Consider the following 9338-nt stretch of genomic DNA (forward strand, 5'->3'; position numbering starts at 1 on the left):
GTTTATGTCTCTCTTGTTATGTTCATACACGTTAAGTTTGCTGAAAATAAACGCAGTTGACAGTGAGAGGACATTTTATTTTTTTGCTGAGTTTACATGCTGTGTTAATATTTTTGTTCAGTATAAAATAAAAATACAATTGTCCCATCTTGATTATTGTGTGGTAATTAGTCAGGTGCAGCAAAGAAAGACCTAAAAAAGCGGTCCCGTGTGGCTCAGTTGGTAGAGCATGGTGTTTGAAACGCCAGGGTTGTGAGTTTGATTCCCACGGGGGACCAGTACGGAGAAAAAAATGCATGAAATGTATGCATTCACTACTGTAAGTCGCTCTGGATAAGAGCGTCTGCTAAATGAGTAAAATGTAAAAAGCTGCAGCTGGCTCAAAACAAAACAGGATGCATTGTCCTTAACTGCACACACAGAACTAACATCAACAATTTGCATGATAGTCTTTCATAGTTGAGAAAAAATCACTACTTCTCTTCTAGTCTTTTTAAGGAACATTTCTGTGTTGAAAATGCCTAACCACTTGTATAATATATTTTCATACACTTCAAACAGATACAGTTCCTTGCATAGGTATTCACCCCCTTGGCGTTTTTCCTGTTTTGTTGCGTTACAATCTGTAATTTAAATAGATTTTTATTTGGATTTCATGTAATGGACATACACAAAATAGTCCAAATTGGTGAAGTGAAATGAAAAAAATTACTTGTTTCAAAAAATTCAACAACAAAAAAAACGCTGAAAAGTGGAGCGTGCATATGTATTCACCCCTTTGCTATGAAACCCCTAAATAAGATCTGGTGCAACCAATTACCTTCAGAAGTCACATAATTAGTTAAAAAAAGTCCACATGTGTCACACGATCTGTCACATGATCTCAGTATATATACACCTGTTCTGAAAGGCCCCAGAGTCTGCAACACCACTAAGCAAGGGGCACCTCCAAGCTAGCGGCACCATGAAAACCAAGGAGCTCTCCAAACAGGTCAGGGACAAAGTTGTGGAGAAGTACAGATCAGGGTTGGGTTATAAAAAAATATCTGAAACTTTGAACATCCAACGGAGCACCATTAAATCCATTATTAAAAAATGGAAAGAATATGGCACCACAACAAACCTGCCACGAGAGGGCCGCCCACCAAAACTCACGGACATGGCAAGGAGGGCATTAATCAGAGAGGCAACAAAGAGAACAATCACAGCGCCTCTCCTCTTTCTAGAAACATCTTGCATCACAGCGCCTTTCCTCTTTCTATAAACATCTTGCATCACAGCGCCTTTCCTCTTTCTATAAACATCTTGCATCACAGCGCCTTTCCTCTTTCTATAAACATCTTGCATCACAGCGCCTTTCCTCTTTCTATAAACATCTTGCATCACAGCGCCTTTCCTCTTTCTATAAACATCTTGCATCACAGCGCCTTTCCTCTTTCTATAAACATCTTGCATCACAGCGCCTTTCCTCTTTCTATAAACATCTTGCATCACAGCGCCTCTCCTCTTTCTATAAACATCTTGCATCACAGCGCCTTTCCTCTTTCTATAAACATCTTGTATCACAGCACCTTTCCTCTTTCTATAAGTATCTTGCATCACAGCGCCTTTCCTCTTTCTATAAACATCTTGTATCACAGCGCCTTTCCTCTTTCTATAAGTATCTTGTATCACAGCACCTTTCCTCTTTCTATAAGTATCTTGTATCACAGCGCCTTTCCTCTTTCTATAAACATCTTGTATCACAGCGCCTTTCCTCTTTCTATAAACATCTTGTATCACAGCACCTTTCCTCTTTCTATAAGTATCTTGCATCACAGCGCCTCTCCTCTTTCTATAAGCATCTTGCATCACAGCGCCTTTCCTCTTTCTACAAACATCTTGTATCACAGCACCTTTCCTCTTTCTATAAACATCTTGTATCATAGCGCCTCTCCTCTTTCTATAAACATCTTGTATCATAGCGCCTCTCCTCTTTCTAGAAACATCTTGTATAACAGCGCCTCTCCTCTTTCTAGAAACATCTTATATAACAGCACCTCTCCTCTTTCTGGATATCATAAGGTGAATGCACCAATTTGTAAGTCGCTCTGGATAAGAGCGTCTGCTAAATGACTTAAATGTAAATGTAAATGTAGAAACATCTTGTATAACAGCGCCTCTCCTCTTTCTATAAACATCTTGCATCACAGCGCCTTTCCTCTTTCTATAAACATCTTGCATCACAGCGCCTTTCCTCTTTCTATAAACATCTTGTATAACAGTACCTCTCCTCTTTCTATAAACATCTTGTATAACAGTACCTCTCCTCTTTCTATAAACATCTTGTATAACAGTACCTCTCCTCTTTCTATAAACATCTTGCATCACAGCACCTCTCCTCTTTCTATAAACATCTTGTATAACAGCACCTCTCCTCTTTCTATAAACATCTTGTTTAACAGCGCCTCTCCTCTTTCTATAAACATCTTGTATAACAGTACCTCTCCTCTTTCTATAAACATCTTGTATAACAGCACCTCTCCTCTTTCTATAAACATCTTGTATAACAGCACCTCTCCTCTTTCTATAAACATCTTGTATAACAGTACCTCTCCTCTTTCTATAAACATCTTGTATAACAGTACCTCTCCTCTTTCTATAAACATCTTGCATAACAGTACCTCTCCTCTTTCTAGAAACATCTTGCATCACAGCGCCTCTCCTCTTTCTATAAACATCTTGTATAACAGTACCTCTCCTCTTTCTATAAACATCTTGTATAACAGTACCTCTCCTCTTTCTATAAATATCTTGCATAACAGCGCCTCTCCTCTTTCTAAAGATCTAATTTAAATGTACTGTATATAAGAATATGAATATGTATATATGAATAGTGTGTAGATAGTATTTTTGTTGTCTCTTAGTGTCTTTTCTATGTATAATACTAATTCATTTTATTTTTCATTTTGAATTTAATGTAATATCTTAGGCTGTTCTTGTCTATTACTGTTCTGTAGTTTGTCATGCTGCTGTAGCTAACGGGGATCCTTATAAACTAAAGGAAACACGCCACACTACTCTGCAGGACAGAGACAGACAATCAGACAGCAAGATAACAGGTCTTACTTAACATGTTTACGGTAACAGGTTTAAGTTAGCAGGTTTAAGTTAGCTGGACTCGCCACATACTGCAGGTTGATGCTGTCAGTTCTGCCGTAGCAGAGGTCAAGCAAACTGATTGGCTGCTTGAGCGGCCAGCACCCAGGGCATAAAGAGATCCAACGCTGTGTTCACCCACCCACACACGTGCACACACGCACATACACAGACACACACACACACACACACACACACACACACACACACACACACACACACACACACACACACACACACACACACACACACAGAGTGAGTGTGACATTGGCATGATATTCCCAACAGATCAAAGAAAATGGAATATATCTATAATACAAATAACAAGTGAGGCCAGAGGGTGGGAGAGAGGAAGAGCGATAAATAGAGGGAGGGAGAGAGAGAGGGGGAAAGAAAGAAAGAAAGAAAGAGAGAGACAGAAACCAGGACAGTTGAGCCCAACAGGCATACAGAGAGTAAAGCCTATTAACAGGATTTAAAATGAGGCTACTAACACCTACTGCATGTCAATAAGTTGAAGCCATAGCCACAGAAGACAGCACACAGACACACAAACGCACACACACAAACGCATGCACACGCTAACTAAAACATAGCCTATAGGTATATATCATGGCGCCGGAGAAAATGGTTGACTTTTTACGTGCTCCTAACCGAATGTGTTTTTTGTTAGTTTTTTTTATGTTGTTTGTAACTACTTTTTTTTTACTTACTCTGTACATAATATTGCTGCTACCGTCTCTTATAACCGAAAAGTACTTCTGGACATTTGAACAGCGATTACTCACCACGAACTGGAAGAAGCTTTTTTTTCCCATTAATGAGTCCGTCGAGCCCAACGTGAAGAACATACTGCTTCACCGGGAACAGGCCCAAATCCCCATCATTTGCGAGAAGAGAAGACGTAGAAAAAAAGGACAGAGGTTGGGCTGCCTTCTGAGAATTCGTAGGCGATCGAATAAACCCCCACTGCCTTCCGTTCTACTAACTAACATGCAATCATTGGAAAATAAAATCGAGGACCTACGAGGAAGATTAAACTACAAACGGGACATTAAAAACTGTGATATCTTAAGCTTCATGAAGCCGTGGCTGAACGACGACATTAACAACATACAGCTGGCTGGTTATACACTGTATCGGGAGGATAGAACAGCGCCGTCTGGTAAGACAAGGGGGGGCAGACTATGTATATATGTAAACAACAGCTGGTGCACGATATCTAAGGAAGTCTCGAGGTTTTGCTCGCCTGAGGTAGAGTATCTCATGATAAGCTGTAGACCACACTATCTACCTAGAGAGTTTTCATCTGTACTTTTCGTAGCTGTCTACATACCACCACAGACCGACGCTGGCAGTAAGACTGCACTCAATGAGCTGTATTACGCCATAAGCAAACAGGAAAACGCTCATCCAGAGGTGGCGCTCCTAGTGGCCGGGGACTTTAATGCAAGGAAACTTCTATCAATTTTACCAAATTTCTATCAGCATGTTAAATGTGCAACCAGAGGGAAAAAACTCTAGACCACCTTTACTCCACACACAGAGATAAGTACAAAGCTCTCCCTCGCCCTCCATTTGGCAACTCTGACTATAATTCTATCAACCTGATTCCTGCTTAACAGGAAAAACACAAGCAGGAAGCACCAGTGACTCAGTCAATATCAAAGTGGTCGGTTGAAGCAGATGCTAAGCTACAGGACTGTTTTGCTAGCACAGACTGGAATATGTTCCCGGGATTCTTCCGATGGCATTGAGGAGTACACCACATCAGTCATTGGCTTCATCAATAAGTGCATCAATGAGGTCGTCCCCACAGTGACTGTACGTACATACCCCAACCAGAAGCCATGGATTACAGGCAACATCTACACTGAGCTAAAGGCTAGAGCTGCCCCTTTCAAGGAGCAGGACTCTAACCCGGAAGCATAAGAAATCCCGCGATGCCCTCCAACGAACCATCAAACAGGCAAAGCATCAATACAGGACTAAGATCGAATTGTACTACACCGGCTCCGACGCTCGTCGGATGTGGCAGGGCTTGCAAGCCATTACAGACTACAAAGGGAAGCACAGCCGAGAGCTGCCCAGTGACACGAGCCAAACAGACAAGCAAAACTACTTCTATCCACGCTTCGAGGCAAATACAGTTGAAGTCGGAAGTTTACATACACTTAGGTTGGAGTCATTAAAACTTGTTTTTCAACCACTCCACAAATGTCTTGTTAACAAACTATAGTTTTGGCAAGTCGGTTAGGACATCTACTTTGTGCATGACACAAGTCATTTTTCGAACAATTGTTTAAAGACAGATTTTTTCATTTATAATTCACTATATCACAAATCCAGTGGATCAGAAGTTTACATACACTAAGTTGACTGTGCCTTTAAACAGCTTGGAAAATTCCAGAAAATGATCTCATGGCTTTAGAAGCTTCTGATATGCTAATTGACATCATTTGAGTAAATTGGAGGTGTACCTGTGGATGTATTTCAAGGCCTACCTTCAAACCCAGTGCCTCTTTGCTTGACATCATGGGAAAATCAAAAGAAATCAGCCAAGACCTCAGAAAAGAAATTGTAGACCTACACAAGTCTGGTTCATCCTTGGGAGCAATTTCCAAACGCCTGAAGGTACCACGTTCATCAGTACAAACAATAGTACGCAAGTATATAAACCATGGGACCACGCAGCCGTCATAACGCTCAGGAAGGAGACGTGTTCTGTCTCCTAGAGATGAACGTATTTTGGTCCGAAAAGTGCAAATCAATCCCAGAACAACAGCAAAGGATGTTGTGAAGATGCTGTAGGGAACAAGTACAAAGGTATCTATATCAACAGTAAAACGAGTCCTATATCGAAATAACCTGAAAGGCCGCTCAAAACCGGCATAAAAAAGCCAGACTATGGTTTGCAACTGCACATGGGGACAAAGATCGTACCTTTTGGAGAAATGTCCTCTGGTCTGATGAAACAAAAATAGAACTGTTTGGCCATAATGACCATCGCTATGTTTGGAGAAAAAAGGGGGAGGCTTGCAAGCGGAAGAACACCATCCCAACCGTGAAGCACGGGGGTGGCAGCATCATATTGTTGAGGTGCTTTGCTGCAGGTGGGACTGGTGAACTTCACAAAATAGATGGCATCATGAGGAAGAAAAATTATGTGGATATAGCAACATCTCAAGACATCAGTCAGAAAGTTAAAGCTTGGTCGCAAATGGGTCTTCCAAATGGACAATGGCTCCAAGCATACTTCCAAAGTTGTGGCAAAATGGCTTAAGGACAACAAAGTCAAGGTATTGGAGTGGCCATCACAAAGCCCTGACCTCAATCCTATAGAGAATTTGTGGGCAGAACTGAAAAAGTCTGTGTGAACAAGGAGGCCTACAAACCTGACTCAGTTACACCAGCTCTGTCAGGAGGAATGGGCCAAAATTCACCCAACTTATTGTGGGAAGCTTGTGGAAGGCTACCCAAAATGTTTGACCCAAGTTAAACAATTTAAAGGCAATTGCTAGCAAATACTAATTGAGTGTATGTAAACTTCTGACTCACTGGGAATGTGCTGAAAGAAATAAAAGCTGAAATAAATCATTCTCTCTACTATTATTCTGACAGTTCACATTCTTAAAATAAAGTGGTGATCCTAACTGACCTAAGACAGGGAATTTTTACTCTGATTAAATGTCAGGAATTGTGACAAACTGAGTTTCAACATATTTGGCTAAGGTGTATGTAAACGTCCGACTTCAACTGTAACACTGAAGCATGCATGAGAGCACCAGCTGTTCTGGAAGACTGTGTGATCACGCTCTCCGCAGCCGATGTGAGTAAGAACTTTAAACAGGTCAACATTCACAAGGCCGCAGGACCAGACGGATTGCCAGGACGTGTACTGCGAGCATGAGCTGACCAATTGGCAAGTGTCTTCACTGACATTTTCAACCTCTCCCTGTCCGAGTCTGTAATACCAACATGTTCTTAGCAGACAACCATAGTCCCTGTGCCCAAGAAAACTAAGGTAACCTCCTAAATGTCTACCGACCCATAGCACTCACATCTGTCACCATGAAGTGCTTTGAAAGGCTGGTCATGGCTCACATCAACACCATTATCCCAGAAACCCTAGACCCACTCCAATTTGCATTCCGCCCTAACAGATCCACAGATGATGCAATCTCTATTACACTCCACACTGCCCTTTCCCACCTGGACAAAAGGAACACCTATGTGAGAATGTATTCATTGACTACAGTTCAGCAATCAACACCATAGTGCCCTCAAAGCTCATCAATAAGCTAAGGATCCTGGAACTAAACACCTCTCTCTGCAACTGGATCATGGACTTCCTGATGGGCTGCCCCCAGGTGGTAAGGGTAGGTAACAACACATCCGCCACGCTGATCCTCAACCCCTCAGGGGTGTGTGCTCAGTCCCCTCCTGTACTCCCTGTTCGCTCATGACTGCACGGCCAGGCATGACTCCAACACCATCATTAAGTTTGCCGACGACACAACAGTGGTAGGCCTGATCACCGACAACAACGAGACAGCCTATAGGGAGGAGGTCAGAGACCTGGCCGTGTGCTTCCAGGACAACAACCTCTCCCTCAACGTGATCAAGACAACGGAGATGATTGTGGACTACAGGAAAAGGAGGACCGAGCTTCAAGTTCCTTGGTGTCTACATCACCAAAAAACTAACATGATCCAAGCACAGCAAGACAGTCATGAAGAGGGCACGACAAAACCTATTCCCCGTCAGGAGACTGAAAAGATTTGGCATGGGTCCTCATATCCTCAAAAGGTTCTACAGCTACACCATCGAGAGCATCCTGACTGGTTGCATCACTGCCTGGTATGACAACTGCTCGGCCTCCGACCGCAAGGCACTACAGCGGGTAGTGCGTACGGCCCAGTATATCACTGGGGCTAAGCTTCCTGCCATCCAGGACCTCTATACCAGGCGGTGTCAGAGAAAGGCCCTGAAAATTGTCAAAGACTCCAGCCACCCTAGTCATAGACTGTTGTCTTTGCTACCGCATGGCAAGCGGTACCGGAGCACCAAGTCTATGTTCAAGTACCGGTAAGTCCAAGTAAGTCTAGGTCTGTACTGGTATCCCTTGTATATAGTCCCACTATTGTTATTTTACTGCTGCTCTTTAATTACTTGTTCCTTTAAATTCTTATTCTTATTCATATTTTTTAAACTGCATTGTTGGTTAGGGGCTTGTAGGTAAGCATTTCACTGTAAGGTCTATTGTAATACCTGTTGTATTTGGCGCAGGTGACTAATACAATTTGACTTGATTTTAGGTGTAATTAACATTTCAAAGATGGAGAATATGCAAAAACATGGGAATCAGAGATGACATTATAATGCTATTACTCTATTTTTTTGTCTATCTCATTTAACCCAGTTTACTAATCACTCCACAGGAAACGTTCTCTCATTTTCTCTCAATCCTCCTCAAAAACAGACACACATGCACAGGCAAGGTACACACGCATACACACATACAGACACACACATACAGACACACATACACACGATAATAGTACTTGTGCAAAATACAGGCTGTCAGAGTGTAATATTTGACCTTGGTTCCTTCTGCAATGACCTCTAATCATGTTAGCTTCATGACACACACACACACACACACACACACACACACACACACACACACACACACACACACACACACACACACACACACACACACACACACACACACACACACACACACACACACACACACACACACACACACACACACACACACACACACACACACACAACAGGTAACCAGAGCACAGGACCTGATATGAAAATTGTTTCTGTAAGGGTTGTCTAACTTAGATCAATTATTCCTGACCTCCTCCCTCTCTCAGCTACATGGTTCAATGTTCAATAACAGTAAAACCAATGTGCTCTTTCATTTCAGTGTGTGTTTGCATATGTGTGTGTGTTTGTGTCTGCGTGTTCGTGTGTGTGTACTGAGCATAGCTAACACACTAGTAAGCTAACATAGCAGGTGTAAAAGAAGTGCCTCAGCGGATCGGAAGAAACCGGAAGAATCGGGTTTTCAGCCTTCATCTCTTCTCTGCTTCTCACCTGAAGACCAGCTGAGGGTGACACACTAGTAGCACACTAGAAGTGACTAGATACTGCTCTCTCTCTTAGTCGCGTCTGGGAAT

General features: G+C 42.3%; 1 non-coding gene across 1 annotated transcript; it reads left to right on the forward strand.

Moving 5' to 3' along the window:
- The first annotated feature begins 202 nt into the window (after positions 1-202).
- trnas-uga (transfer RNA serine (anticodon UGA)) lies at positions 203-278 on the forward strand. The gene has a single exon. It is a non-coding gene; the product is annotated as a tRNA-Ser (tRNA).
- The last annotated feature ends 9060 nt before the right edge of the window (positions 279-9338 follow it).

This window comes from Salmo salar, chromosome ssa24 (genome assembly GCF_905237065.1).
Source record: "Salmo salar chromosome ssa24, Ssal_v3.1, whole genome shotgun sequence".
NCBI classification, from domain to species: Eukaryota; Metazoa; Chordata; class Actinopteri; order Salmoniformes; family Salmonidae; genus Salmo; species Salmo salar.